Source organism: Schistocerca nitens, chromosome 9 (assembly GCF_023898315.1).
Source record: "Schistocerca nitens isolate TAMUIC-IGC-003100 chromosome 9, iqSchNite1.1, whole genome shotgun sequence".
NCBI classification, from domain to species: domain Eukaryota; kingdom Metazoa; phylum Arthropoda; class Insecta; order Orthoptera; family Acrididae; genus Schistocerca; species Schistocerca nitens.
Genome location: NC_064622.1, coordinates 13999196 through 14014926, shown reverse-complemented (window position 1 = coordinate 14014926; position 15731 = coordinate 13999196). Strand labels below are relative to the sequence as shown.

Here is a 15731-nt window from a genome sequence, read left to right as displayed (position 1 = left end):
GCATTGAGCCAAACAGAGCTTGGATGGCGTGTACAGGTACAGCTGCCCATGCAGCTTCAACACGATACCACAGTTCATCACGAGTAGTGACTGGCGTACTGTGACGAGCCAGTTGCTCGGCCACCATTGACCAGACGTTTTCAATTGGTGAGAGATCTGGACAATGTGCTGGCCAGGGCAGCAGTCGAACATGTTTTGTATCCAGAAAGGCCCGTACAGGACCTGCAACATGCGGTCGTGAATTATCCTGCTGAAATGTAGGGTTTCGCAGGGACCGAATGAAGGGTAGAGCCACGGGTCGTAACATATCTGAAACGTAACGTCCACTGTTCAAAGTGCCGTCAATGCGAACAAGAGGTAACCGAGACGTGTAACCAATGGCACCCCATACCATCACGCCAGGCGATAGGCCAGTAAGGTGATGTCGAATACACGCTTCAAATGTGCGTTCACTGCGATGTCGCCAAACACGGATGCGACCATCATGATGCTGTAAACAGAGTCTGGATTCATCCGAAAAAATGACGTTTTGCCATTCGTGCACCCAGGTTCGTCGTTGAGTACACCATCGCAGGCTCTCCTGTCTGTGATGCAGCGTCAAGGGTAACCGCAGCCGTGGTCTCCGAGCTCATAGTCCATGCTGCTGCAAACGTCGTCGAACTGTTCGTGCAGATGGTTGTTGCAAACGTCCCCATCTGTTGACTCAGGGATCCAGACGTCGCTGCACGATCCGTTTCAGCCATGCGGATAAGATGCCTGTCACGTGCTAGTGATACGAGGCCGTTGGGATCCAGCACGGCGTTCCATATTACCCTCCTGAACCCACCGATTCGATATTCTGCTAACAGTCATTGGATCTCGACCAACGCGAGCAGCAATGTCGCGGTGCGATAAACCGCAATCGCGATAGGCTACAATCCGACCTTTATCAAAGTCGGAAACGTGATGGTAGGCATTTCTCCTCCTTACACGAGGCATCACAACAACGTTTCACCAGGCAACGCCGGTCAGCTGCTGTTTGTGTATGAGAAATCGGTTGGAAACTTTCGTCATGTCAGCACGTTGTAGGTGTCGCCACCGGCGCCAGCGTTGTGTGAATCCTCTGAAAAGGTAATGATTTGCATATCACAGCATCTTCTTCGTGTCTGTTAAATTTCGCGTTTGTAGCACATCTTCGTGGTGTAGCAATTTCAATGGCCAGTAGCGTATTAATTCGCTACACTGCACAACTGTATTTGATTAATTCCTTTAAACTGGCCAACTACTCTATAATAAGATCGACTTCCAATCCAGGTATGTTGCTACACCTACACCAACACACACTCCACGTGCTGTTCCCACGCTGCGGCAGGCCGTCCATACCAGTCCATGCAACACGCCCCGACATCTGGCCCTGATAACATCTTCTACCCGGCGCTTCCCCTCCTCATCCAGATTAGGACTCCCCTGCCCACTCTTTCCCATCCTGTCCTCTCCATATTGCCACACCCACCCGCTTCTGCCATGTCTTCCTATAATTATTCCCTCACTGTATGACTAGCTCTCGCAACAACATCTTTTTCTTTTGTCGTTTTCTGCGCGTCTGTCTCTCTATCGAAGACCCCTTCATCCTAGGAACTGGGTGGGGTATCAACTTAAAATTTGTGTCAAATACTAATGTCTACGGTCCCTTGGCGGCGTACATAATTTAATCTTCTAAGTCCATGCAATCAAACGATACGGTCATTTACGTCACATATTTTGATAGTCAGAAACTGTCTCATCAAAAACAATAGATAAAGTTTTCACATACATGTCGGGTATAGGTGGTCTGGCGGCAAAGCGCGTCCCTGGAAGCCGAGAGGTCGCGGGATCCAGTCTTGGTCGGACCAGGAATTTTTCCGTCTTCCATTTAATACAGGCTTAACTGTCAACGGTGTGAGAAACAACACGTGGTTAGGATTCCACGTCATCCTGTTGCTCCCCTCTCCACGTCTGAGTAACTGGGGCAGGTAAGGGACACGCAAGTCGCCGAAGCGGCGTCCAATAGGAAGACCTGCGCCATGCCGCTGAACCACACGAAATTAAATAATAATAATTATTACTGTTATTGCTATTATCGGTACACAAATAGCACAGAACCCTCATCGTCCGAGTCTTACCGGTTTTTAAATTGCCCATTAGCTCCAATGTTGTGTACTACAACAAACCGGAACTAACGTCATTCATTAACTACTGCACGTGTGTTTTACGTTTAATGGTTATCATCGGCCTATAGCCCCAAAAACTTTTCGCTTTCTACGTCTTCTATTTTTTCGTTCGAATAAGCTTTTTTAAAGACGTGAAGTTCAGTAAGATGTACTGAATTGCATGTACTGATTTTTACCGGAATTTAATGCTAACCCATCTGCCTTGAACCACATGTTGATGTTTTCAAACATTTCATTAGTCCTTTTCTAGTGAGTGGTCTAACACTACTTTCATACCTGTGCTTGTATCACCTGAAAAGAGATTAGCGTAAGTGGAAGATCATTTATGTACATCAGAGACAACAAGGTACCAGAAATTGAACATTGTGGTACAAATGCGAAGTGTCTACTGATAAGTTAGTTTGTCTGTCTATTATCCTGTAATACGAGGGTCATTTCAAAAGTAGTGCACGGTGTGCATGCGCGACTGTTACGGTGGCGTGATCAAGTCGAAATGCGTGTCACTCGTGAGCGCGACTTTAGGCGTGACCGTCATATATGTTTTTCTTTTTTTTCTGGTTCGCGTGACTGTGTCGTGAGTAATTCTGTTTTAAAGTGGAAGTTGAAACCGAGTCAGGTCGCACTACACGTAGTGTCTAGCGTTCCTAGGTCAAAATCGAATGCCTATATGGAAGGAACCCAAAGGAAATTTACAGCGCTCTGAGAGAGGTGCGTGGGAACAGTGTAATGGGTCGTAGCACCGTATCACCGAGGTCTGCTCGTTTACGTGAAGGTCGGTAAGCACTGAGGACAACCCAAGAATTGCAAGCGCACCTCTCAACTTATTGCTAACGACATTTTGAGAGAGGATCGACGAAAATCATGTGAGGAAATTGCATACGAGGCCAGAATGTCCGTTACTTCTCTTTACGGAATCATAACTGAAAAGTTAAAGACGAGAAAAGTTGCTGCCAGATGGGTTATACATGATTTGAGTGAAGAGCAAACATCAAGTGGCAGAAGAATGGCTTCAACATTATCGAACAGAAGGAGAACGGTTTTTGAAAAATACTGTTGCATTCGATGAAATCTGGATACGAGACTTTGAGCCATAAATGTAGTCTCAGCCGTCACAATGGAAAAGTTCCGGCTCTCCACGCTCGATAATATCCTCCCGTCAACAATCAAAGGTGAAACTGATGACTGGCTTGGCGTATGACACGAATGGAGTGATAGCTACAGAGTGCCCCAAAAGAGTGCCCTGTAACAGATGCCTACTACAATCTGTTCCTGCAGAATATTTGAACCAGGAAATTAGTCAAAGAAAGCGTGACATGCTTGCACCTGGTGCCCTCGTCTTGCACGTTAACGCAAGACCCCATATTTCTCTAACCGTGAGAGAAACTCTCAACAGATATCGATGGGAAATATTTCTCCACCCACTAGCGCCTCCCACCAGACTTTGATTTGTTTCCCGAATTAAACAACTCCGTGGAAAACGTTTTGATACAACTGGTGAATCTTCCAGTGACATGACCCAAGTAAAGAGACATCTCAACAACGAAGATGTCGTATCCGGAATACATAAGTTGCCGAAACGTATCGACGAGTGTATCTTCGTCTGCGAAAACACTTTTGACCTCAGGTTTTACCAAAATGGAAGTGTTGAGAGCTAAACCCTTCGGTAGGAGTTCCTTTCACTTGACCCCCAACTAATGTGCAGAAGGTCCCTTAAATCGTTGGGTCCTAGGGGATGGCCCGAAACTGAAAGTGACCAGTGTTTTGCGCCTGAATGGTCCAGAGTTTCTTTTTGGACTGTAGCGCTGTGGAGTCAGCCCACCCGGATAGCCGCGCGGTCTAACGCACTCCTTCCCGAGCGGGAAGGCGTGCCAGTCCCTGGTACGAATGGCTTCAAATGGCTCTGAGCACTATGAGACTTAACATCTGAGGTCATCAGTCCCCTAGAACTGAGAACTACTTAAACCTAACTAACCTAAGGACATCACACACATCCATGCCCGAGGCGGGATTCGAACCTGCGACAGTAGCGGTCGCGCAGTTCCAGACTGAAGCGTCTAGAACCGCTCGGCCACACCGGCCGGCTACCTGGCACGAATCCGCCTGGGGGATTAGTGTCGAGGTCCGGTGTTCCGGCCAGCCTGTGGATGGTTTCTAAGGCGGTTTTCCATCTGCCTCGGCGAATGCTGGCTGGTTCCGCTTATTCTGCCTTAGTTACACTATGTCGACGATTGCAGCGCGTACACCATAATTACTCTACCACGCAAACATTTGGGCTTACACTCGTCTGGGGCGGGGGGGCTCCACCGGGTCCGAACTGAACAATAGCCCTGGGTTCGGTGTCGGGCGGCGGTAGGGTGGGTGGACTGCAGTGGCCTGTTGTGGGGTTGTGAACCACTCAGGGCTACGGCAGGACGAAGCCTCTCCGTCGTTTCTGGATCCCCGGTTCAATACACAATACAAAACACACACACTGTGGAGCCAGGAATATACTGCGTACAGCCACAACGGATCGGAATAAAGTTGGCGAGGAGGCTGAGCCAAGCCGCTGGGAGGGTGTCACTGTAATTGGGGGCAGACTCATGCCCGCTCGTCTTGCGCTGCCTTGGGATCGGCGCGTGGCGACCGCGTCGGCACCGAACGCTGACGTGACGTCACTGTGAGGCTGTCAGCAGCGACAGCTGCCGCGCGATATTAAATTCCGCGCAGGCTGCCGATGGAAAACCCAGCGGGGCGGCAGGGGGCGTGGAGAGGCTAGGCGACGTGGGTTTTAATCATCCCCCTGCCACGTGCGCTGACACGCCCTCGCCGAAACTCCGACAGTGCAGCTCTGCCAAATACCAGTCCCCCTCCCCCGCCCCCTCCCCCCCCCCCCCGCCCCTACCTGTCTAACGCTCCATACACCGATTACGTGCGCGTATACGGCATGAAAGTTAATTCTGTTTTTTCGAGACTGCAGGAAACTTTAACACAAAATTCTACGCTTGTCGATGTTGAAATTGCAGCACCACAAACGCGTCGGGGAACAAGCGTGCAGCTCTCATGAAGCGCGCTGCGTGGTTCCATGTGAAAGTGGGCAGTGTTTCACCGCAACACTGCAAAAGAAGGCAGGCGTTTTAACATACGTTCCAGAGAACACACAGTAGCACCATTTTGTTCTGTATAATATTTGTATAGCACAAACTGGTAGAAGCTTTAAAATTTCTATTCGTGAACATAGCAACAGCAGTTACAATTGTACCTCATCTTTTGGGAACCATCTTCGGACGAGCAAACTAAATTAGATGACACCGAAAACTCCTTAGAAATTCTCCACAGAATCGGAAGAGACAAACAGCTTAATTATTTAGGAACAGATCACAATTTATATGGCCTTTAGAGATCAGCCAGAACACATCTTGAATGAACAGACTGACTTTAAAAACAGAAGATTCTTAGACTGCTCCAGGAGCATATTATAATCTGGTATTTTTTTTAAGATAGTCTGTTTTAGCCGTGTTAGTCTTGGCATGTATTCTGGACCATGCTGCACTTCCTAGTAATCACCAACTGTTTCTTTCCGAGCTATGATTACACTTGTGTATCACTTGCAACGTAGCACACTCTTTGCCGACTGTGGACCGCTGCTTTTGTCTACACCTGGGATTTTTCACTCTTTTATACTCATATTTTATAGGTGCTGTCTTAATGTGACTAGGTAGTCAATTCAGTTTTTGCAACGGCTTATCCACTTTGATTAGATGTGCACTCGACAGCAAAAAAAGTGGGTCACACCTGAATTCCAATGTGTAGGCTGCACCTGAATGTATGCAACCAACATAGCATATCTGTGTTGCACATCGTCGCAACCCTCCACAGTACAGTCGTAAGATACACAATGGGTACCACTAGAGACTACTAGAGAACACCGGTCTTTATGACAGTCTGTCCAGATGTAAAGTAACACCACGATAGTACAGAAGAGATCAGACAGTCCTTAAGGTTTGTAATCAACTTAATTACAATAAGTGACATTTCAAACGTTATGGGACAACAAATTTTGTCACATAAATCGATCAGTAATCCTTAGGCACAATTAAATATTTGAGACAGTATATGGATTTATAAAGTTGTATGGCAATTGGAAATAAGTTCTTTGCTTCTAAAAGGTTTACCCAACACATGCTGAACGTCGTTAAACGTTCAATGGGGAGTGGTTTCGCATCAACTTTATGTAACACTAAGCAGTTAAAAGAAAACGTGATTAACAGTGGCAAGCCCTCTATGGAAATCGCAACATTAACAGCGAATCACAAGTAATATCTTTGCTCACATTACTCATCAAAAGTTACTTGTAGACAAAGTTATACTTTAAATGACATGACCAATGTCTTCGTTCTGGATCCGGATGCAAACCCAGAATGTAAAGCCATAGTTAACCAAGCAAAGCTTTGTGCCTTATCGAGACTCGATCACTAGGCAGAAAGAGACGTCAAATATTGACGTTTGCACCAGTATCAGTTTCAATTCTCAACTTAAACGTGATAATGTTAGTACAAAACCAGGAACCCTAACATGACAATTACCTTCTTGGTAATTAAACTCGAAAGATGTTGTATATTGTTGCATTGTCAAGGAACAAAGGATACACATGTTAAAAATTGAAATGCCATCATTTAATGCTGGTGACAAGGATGCGAACCGAGCACCTAATAGGGTTGTTGAATAAGTACGTAAAATCAGAATGTGGATATCACATTTTGTCACCAGTAGTGAGATTGGAACCTTAAATGTCGACTGAAGTTGTATTGCCTGACCGGGATTCGAACCCGGCGCCTTCCACCGTCGTTGTCTAACCAGGAACAGACGAGAAATGTCCAATGTTGGTCCACCATTAGCGAGATGTGCGCACGTTTAACTAGAAATAAAGCGACGAAAACGTCTATGCTAACTGAGAGTCGAACGCCGTACACATGGTTATGAAGACATGTTAATAATCAAATTCTTATTCAGTAGTAGCTAGGGGTAGCATGTTTAGTTGCAAACCTTAAGGTCTTTCTCATCCCTAGTAACGTGTTGCCTAATATCTGCGATATCATGGTGTTAATTTACAAGTGGATTGACTGCCGTAAAGAGCAATGTTCTCTAGTAGTCGTGTATCATTGAGATGTAAATGAAGTGCCTCAGCAGAAAGTAATTTCCGTCGTGCGGCACGTACTGTTTCAGAGACAATGAGTAAATATTGTAAGCGCACAAAACGTGTATTATATACTACGTATGTACTATTATTTGGAGAAGCTGACGCCAAACCTGTTTACTTTTACATTCCGCTTAGTTGTCGTGGTTGAATCCACGTTTTCTTAAGGCTACATCTAATGCAGAGCGCTTACAAGAAAGAATAGTTTACTGCGTCATGGTATTGCTAGCTAGGTGAAATATTTTGTGGTAGCTATGTTTAAAATGAATGTATTTTTGAACGTATTGTTCGTCAAATATTTGAATGAATCGTCAACTCTAGGTGTGCCTGCACATGTTATAGCATAACAGCTGTAGATGCGTTAGTTTATACTACAGACTTGGGTAGGTTAGGTGTAACTTTTGATGCTTCAAGGGGTGATCGTGGCCCTGCGGCCGGGTCTCTACGAGCCGCGGCTCGCGAGCTACGGGCCAGCCAGGCTGGCCGAGGCGTGACAAGTGAGCGAGCTGGCGGTGGCGTTGGTGGGCCAACAGCCTGGGACGAGCCAGCACGGCTGCGCCGCATGCCTCTGCCTCTCTGTTTGATGTAAATATGTTTACCTCCTCTCCTGACATTAGTATAAGAGCAGCAAGCAGAAATATACATCAGGCTGTCTGCCGTAATGGATCACTGGGAGACGTCTATTAGGGTCGTCGCTCTCACTGAAGAAGGAGGATGTTCCATCAGAGAAGCTGGCAGATGGTATGCCATACTACATACCACTGCAACGAGACGGTGGAGGATCTGCCTTGAAAGAGGCACCACCAACAGGGCTCCTGGCTCAGGCAGGAAGAGAGTGAGCTCGCAGCAGGAAGACAGGGACCTAGTGTCTAGGAGCAGAGAAAATCCCTTTCTGAACGCGAAGCAGTTGTGGCGGGAGACCAACTTCCCCGGCTCCAGTGACACGATTCGCCGAAGGCTGAGGGACGCTGGAATGCATGCACTGTGGTGTCACCGCCAGACACCACACTTGCTAGGTGTTAGCCTTTAAATCGGTCGCGGTCCGTTAGTATACGTCGGACCCGAGTGTCGCCACTATCAGTGATTGCAGACCGAGCGCCGCCACACGGCAGGTCTAGAGAGACTACCTAGCACTCGCCCCAGTTGTACAACCGACTGTGCTAGCGATGGTTCACTGACAAAATACGCTCTCATTTGCCGAGACGATAGTTTAGCATAGGCTTCAGCTACGTCATTTGCTACGACCTAGCAAGGCGCCATTATCAGTTACTATTGATATTGTGAAACCTGTACCATCCAGATCGACATTCACCATTAATGGATTAAAGTTAAGTATTCCACCAGCTACGTCCGTTTTTCTAAATTCTAATTTCCTTGTCCTGTTCCAGACCTCACACCGGACTGCATGAGCTAAAACGCATGCCTTTCGGCCTCCTTCTAGTAACACGGTGTTGGCTCTCCTGCCAACCAAAACATTGGCGACGAGGCAAAACCGCGTTATTATCGATATTGACCAGATTTACTTGTGTAATGGCTTCGCCACAATCTCCAGACGTACTGTCCGAATTTTATCGCTTATAGAATCAGCAGACGCAGGCCTTACTGGATGCCCTTGGACAGCTCGTCCAGGGTCAACGTGCGATGCAAAACGATGCGGCAGCCGCCGCTCCACCGCTAACGCAGCCACAACTCGCAGTTGCCCCAACTTTTCGTCCTTTTAATGCTGCACTGGAAAGCTGGACGAAGTGGTCACGCCAATTTGGATTCCATCTCGCCGCCTACAGAATTCAAGGTAACGAGCGGCAGCCTTTTTTGTTGTCTTCGGTAGGCGTACAAACGTACTGTGTGATAGTCAAATTATTTCCCCGACGCGACTTAGCAACTCTGTCCTACGACGAAATTTTGTCTGCATTATATGCATATTTCAAAGAATCAATCAACGTAGTTGCAAAAAGGTATACATTCTTTCGTACAAAACGTATGGCAGGTCAGACTAATCGGGAGTGGGTTGCAACCTTGCAAGGCCTTACTAGGGATTGTGCTTTTGAGTGTCAATGTGGACTCCCTTATTCAGATACTATGGTACGTGATGCAATTGCACAGAACGTTTCTGATGTTCGTATAAGGGAACAGATTTTGAAACTAGTCAATCCCTCCCTTCAACAAGTGATGGACATATTGGATCGGGAGGACACACTTGACTTTTCGGGATGTGAGGTCGTGGTCCAAGAACTTTTCTGCTCCTTACGTTTCGTCCAGGACTGCGCTGGACTTCCTCAGAGGCGCTGCTCCACTGCTCAGCGGAGCAGCGCCTCTGAGGAAGTCCAGCGCAGTCCTGGACGAAACGTAAGGAGCAGAAAAGTTCTTGGACCACGACCTCACATCCCGTAAAGTGTATCAGCAGCCGTGTCACCCGGTCGTGAAAGCCTTCATTCTACAACACTTGACTTTGCTCAGGAATCATTTGAAACTTCGCCACCCGCGTGTCAGGTTAACCGGCCCGCCGGGCGAGCTGCACGGAGCAGTAAACAGCCCTCGCGCCCGGCCGCGCCGCTGCCACCAGGCTTTCAGCCACGTGTGCCGCGCCAGCAAGCAAATGCAGTGCTAAAACCATGCCCGTGGTGTGCTACTAGACATTCGCGTGAGAATTGCCGCTCACGCCAGGCTATTTGCTTTTTCTTTAGAAAAAGTTCAGATCGGAAACTCACAACCATTCCAGGCCCTTTGCTCTGAGCCAAATTCGAACCAAGGATATTCAGGCTCGTGAAACTTCGCCCATGGAAATTCATGTAGTTCATTCCACTCCGCTCAGTGCCACTCTAACAGTGACTGTGTTCGTCCTACAAATAATGTGCGTCGACATCGCCGGAAATCCCGTCACGTCGCAAGTGATTCTGTACCAGTGTCAGTTCACGTTGCACGAGACAGTCGCTCTTGTCGTCAGCAGGAAAATAAACTTTTTGTAGACTTGGACATTAACGGCAAAGTGATAGCATTTCAGCTCGATACCGGAGCTGCAGTTTCACTGATCAATCAAGACACGTACAAACAGCTAGGCACACCTTCATTGCGTGACGCAAATTTTCAGTTAACTAGCTATTCAGGTCAAGAGATCCCTGTGTCAGGACAGTGCAGCCTTCTTGCAACATACAGGGACAAACAAAACGTGTGTCATTTTACGCCATTCGTTCTTCTTCTGCAGTGAACTTGTTTGGTTTCGATTTATTTCAGTTGTTTAACTTGTCTATAGTAAATCAGGTCCTATCAGTGAACCAGACTGTGCCTTCAGACAGTGTCTTGTCTATGTGAAGAATTTGCAGACATTTTTGCACCGGGCCTTGGTTGCGCTATGCATTATAAAGCACATTTGGAACTGAAAGTAAACGCGCAACCGAAATTTTTCAGAGCGCGCAATGTTCCCCACGCATTGCGTGATGAGGTCGCAAAAACATTACACGATTTAGAATCACAACGTGTAATGGAAAGTGTGCAGGCTTCTCTCTGGGCATCACCCTTATAAATTTTGCCAAAACCTTCGGGAAAATTGAGACTTTGTGTGGACTTCAAGGCAACAGTGAATCCACAACTAGTGATTGCAACTTTTCCTTTACCCCACCCGGAAATTCTTTTTGATAAACTGTGCCCGGGTAAATATTTTTCGAAGTTGGACCTAGCAGATGCGTACTTGCAAATACCGGTGGACGAAGAATCCCAGTGCGTCTTGGTGGTTAACACGCATCTTGGTTTGTACCGATTCAAAAGACTGCCATTCGGGTGTGCATCCGCCCGTGCATTGTTTCAGCAGTATCTCCAAACTGTTTGTGCATCGGTCCCTACTGCAGCAAACTATCTGGACGATATTGTGATCTCCGGAAAGACGGAAGAAGAACATTTAGCCAATTTCAGAACATTATATTTCAGGTCTTGCAACAAAATGGTCTTCGCTTGCGGAAGGACAAATGTGTGTTTTTTGCTCGTGACTTGCCCTACCTGAGACATGTACTCAATGCCCAAGGCATACATCCCAGTTCCGAGCACCTCCGTGCCATACAAGACTTGCCTTCGCCGCAGAATTTGAAGCAGCTACAGAGTGTGCTGGGAAAAATTAATTATTATCACAGTTATATCCCGCATGCCTCTTCGATTTCAGCTCCGCTTCATCACTTACGCCGCAGAGGAGTTTCGTACGTATGGACGACGGAATGCGAACGCGCCTTTCGCCAGTTGAAATCGGCGTTGCTTTCCAATACTTGCCTTACGCCATTCGATCCTCAGAAGCCCCTTTTGTTGATGGTGGATGCATCGGATTTCGGGATCGGTGCTGTGCTTGCGCACAAAGATGGATCGCACGATCGCCCTATTGCCTTTGCGTCCAAATTGCTCTCGTCTGCGCAAAGAAATTATTCACAGATCGAGAAAGAAGCTTTGGCTCTCGTATTTGGTGTTACAAAGTTCCATGATTTCTTGTATGGTCGTCACTTTACCATCATCACAGACCACAAACCTTTGACATCGCTTTTTCATCCGAACAATCCTGTACCTCCACGTACAGCACAGAAATTCATTGGCTGGTCTATTTTCCTCTCGCAGTACCGCTACAATATCTTGTATCGGTTCACTGCTAAGCACGGAAACGCCGATGCGTTGTCCCGTTTGCCTGTTGCTAAGGATAGAGCATTTGATTCCTCCGAACTTGCTTGCATGTTCATTGATTCGGAAACCGATGCCGTGGTCGAATCGTTTCCGATTGATTTTCGTCGTGTAGCTACTGCCACAGCTGCCGACCCTGTCCTTGCTACCGTTCTGCGTTTTGTTGCTACGCAATGGCCCTTGTCAAAGTCACTGATCAGGGATCCGTTGGTTCGCCGATTTTTTGCTCACCAGGAGAGACTTTTTGTTCGACGTGGTGTTTTGCTGTTGCGTTCTCTGTTTTACAGCTTCTCCACCAAGGACATTGGGGTATATTGAGAACGAAACAACTTGCTCGTCAGCACTGATGCCGCGATTACGAATATGTGCTCTTCTTGCATGGTGTGTGCCGAACAACAATCAGCCCCACCGCGGAAATTCTTTGCATGGCCAAAAGCCACTTCCCCTTGGCAACGCTTACGCATCGATTTTGCTGGTCCATTCTGGAATGCTCGCTGGTTGGTTGTGGTAGATTCATTCAGTAATTTTCCTTTTGTTGTCCGGATGTCTTCCACGACGTCATCTGCCACCATCCAAGCGTTATCTGCTATCTTTTGCATTGAAGGTCTTCCACAGACTATTGTTTCCGACAATGGCCCACAATTCATGTCCGCAGAATTTCAGTCATTCTGCACGGCCAATGGTATTCAACATCTGACGTCTGCTCCATTTTCGCCACAGTCAAACGGTGCTGCTGAACGATTGGTCAGGACTTTCAAGTCACAGATGTTGAAGTTGAAAGAGTCGCATTCTCGGGAGGACGCGTTATTGCTCATTTTGTCCTCTTATCGCTCTCAGCCCCGAGATGGTCGTTCGCCGGCTGAGTTGCTCCACGGTCGTCCTCATCGAACCTTGATGTCTTTGCTACATCCGCCGCATCAGGTTCCTGTGCAGCGGCAGACGCCTGCTTTTGCTCCAGGCGACGTTGTCTACTATCGTCACTACCGATGTTGACGGCGTTGCCTCGCAGGGCGCATTCTTCGCTGCCTCGGACGCGCTATGTATCTGGTTTTGGGGGCCTCTGGTGAGGTGCGTCGGCATCTCAATCAGCTGCTCCTTTGTCGTCGCATGGGATCTGCCGCTCGCCGTCTGCTTTCAGCGACGGTGCCGTCCGGTCAGCGCCCTGGGGACCCATCTACTGGCTCGCCTCAGCCCCAGGTGTTACCGACGCTGCCTTCCATTTTGCCCCATGGCGACGCGCCGCCGCCGCCGCCGCCGCCGCCTGTTCTCCCGCCGGCGACGCCCGCAGTGGACGCTTCGCTGCCGCCGCCGGGCGCCCCCCTGGGTCACGCGCCGCCGATCGCTTCCCGGGACCAGTTGTCCTCCGACATGGAATTCTTGCCCGCGGCAGACCATATGTCGTCTTCGCCCGTCGGGTGCCCGGACCCGATGGAGGTCGACCCTTCGGCCCCTGCTGTCTCTCTGCCGGCGCATACACCACATGTTGGCATGCACCCTGGAGCAGGTTTTCAGGCGTTTCCTAGCTCCCCGCGGTCCGAATGGCAGGGTGCGGGTGGCACAGCCTCGCCTGTTGTATGCGACGAGGTGGGGAGCCTAACGTCAACATGGGGTCCTCCCCACGGCGGGCGGAAGCCTTATAACACAACCGTACGCCGATTTGCGGGGGAGGAATGTGGTGTCACCGCCAGACACCACACTTGCTAGGTGGTAGCCTTTAAAGCGGCCGCGGTCCGTTAGTATACGTCGGACCCGCGTGTCGCCACTATCAGTGATTGCAGACCGAGCGCCGTCACACGGCAGGTCTAGAGAGACTTCCTAGCACTCGCCCCAGTTGTACAACCGACTTTGCTAGCGATGGTTCACTGACAAAATACGCTCTCATTTGCCGAGACGATAGTTTAGCATAGGCTTCAGCTACGTCATTTGCTACGACCTAGCAAGGCGCCATTATCAGTTGCTATTGATATTGTGAATCCTGTACCGTCCAGACCGACGTTCACCATTAATGGATTAAAGTTAAGTATTCCACCAGCTATGTCCGTTTTTCTAAATTCTAATTCCCTTGTCCTGTTCCAGACCTCATGCCAGCCTGCGTGAGCTAAAACGCGTGCCTTTCGGCCTCCTTCTAGTAACACGGTGTTGGCTCTCCTGCCAACCAAAACATGCACGACGATCCGCCGTGAATCAAGAGCTCAGCGAAGACAACGTTTTATACCGGCTAGCATTTGCGGAGCTCCATCTGAGGGCGTCGTGGGACAACGTCATTTTCACTGATGAGAAGGTGTTTTCCACCAATAACGACGGTCCACGAATCGTCTACAGGCCGCAAGGGACTCGCCATCGACGCGAATATGTAACCACGACGAGAAGAAGTGGCCGGCTATCTGTTACCTGCTGGGGTTGGATTTCTGGGATAGGGGCGGGAATTATTCACAGGATAGAAGGAACTCTGGACAGCGTGCAGTATGCCCACATATTGGAAAATGTGACGCTTCCGTCAGTGGGAATGCTGTACGCAGAAGGGGACGTCACATTGCAAGAGGACCATTCTCCCATTCACAAGTCTGCATTTGTTCAGCAGCGGCTCTCCACTATTGGCGTCAACGTCACGGACTGGCCGCCACGGGCGGCTGATATGAACCCCATGGAAAACATGTGGGCTGAGGTCACCAGAACATTAACAGAGAACTGGCCACGAAACCAACCAATTAGTGCGGACGCTCTTTGGGACTGCGTCCTCAAAGCCTGGGAGGAAGTTGCTTCTTCAGGCTGTGACGTCCGACGGCTTATACATTCTATGCCAAGACGCATGATAGAAGTACAAACAATGAAGGATTCTGGATAAAATATTAGAGTCCTTAAAATGTTTTGTTATGTCTTCTTTTTCGTCATTATTCCTCATTGGGAGCTAGTGGAAGATCGCGTGGCAACAGAAAAGATACAATATGGGTTAGTTTTCCTTTGAGTTGCCTTTTTGATTCAGGTGGGTTTCTTTTGAATATACAGTTTGTTAAATATTCTATTTTGATTTCATTTACATCCTGTCTAGATACTTACAAACTAATCAGCGTAGATGGACTCTGTCGCAGTAGTATTTGTTATTTCAAATACATCTCTCTCTTCCCCTCCATCCATGAATACACCCTCCGTCCTCCACCCAATACGCAAACGATTTCATACTACGTTTACTCGTTGTTAATATCTCCTCTATTCTCTCTCACACACACACTCTCTCTCTCTGACACTATCGCCGCAAGTGCCCTTTCCCCAAAACCTTAAAAGCAAATCTAGCGCTTTCCATTGGCGCTACATTTTCTCTTTTAACTGCTGCTATCTTTACTCTCCATCATTCCTCTCAACACCTATGAAACCGTATTCTTTAATCTCTCCTTCCGTATAAACCATTCTTCGCTCTGAAAATAGTCCTTCCTTATCTCTCGGTGCTAAGATAAAACGAACTGTGGCACACATCTAAGTAAGCGATACTTTTCAAGCATTTCACGCATATATTTTGCACTTCTGCACTTCTATCCATTCCCAGATCCCGCCCTCCTTCCTGTTACCCGTCCTTGACATCTGCATCTACATCTAAATGAATACTCTACAGTTCATAATTATGTGCTTAGCAGGGGGTTCTGTGGTCTGGTGGATTAATCTTGTACTGATGTGTAAAACGTGTAGGTTCACATCTCACGTCAGGCGTAGATTTTTAACACACA

At 48.0% G+C, this 15731-nt stretch overlaps 1 protein-coding gene across 2 annotated transcripts in view; it reads right to left on the bottom strand.

The window, feature by feature from the left end:
- The window catches only part of LOC126202985 (myrosinase 1-like), a 485330-nt gene that overhangs the window by 130359 nt on the left and 339240 nt on the right, over nt 1-15731 (bottom strand). The window lies entirely within an intron of this gene.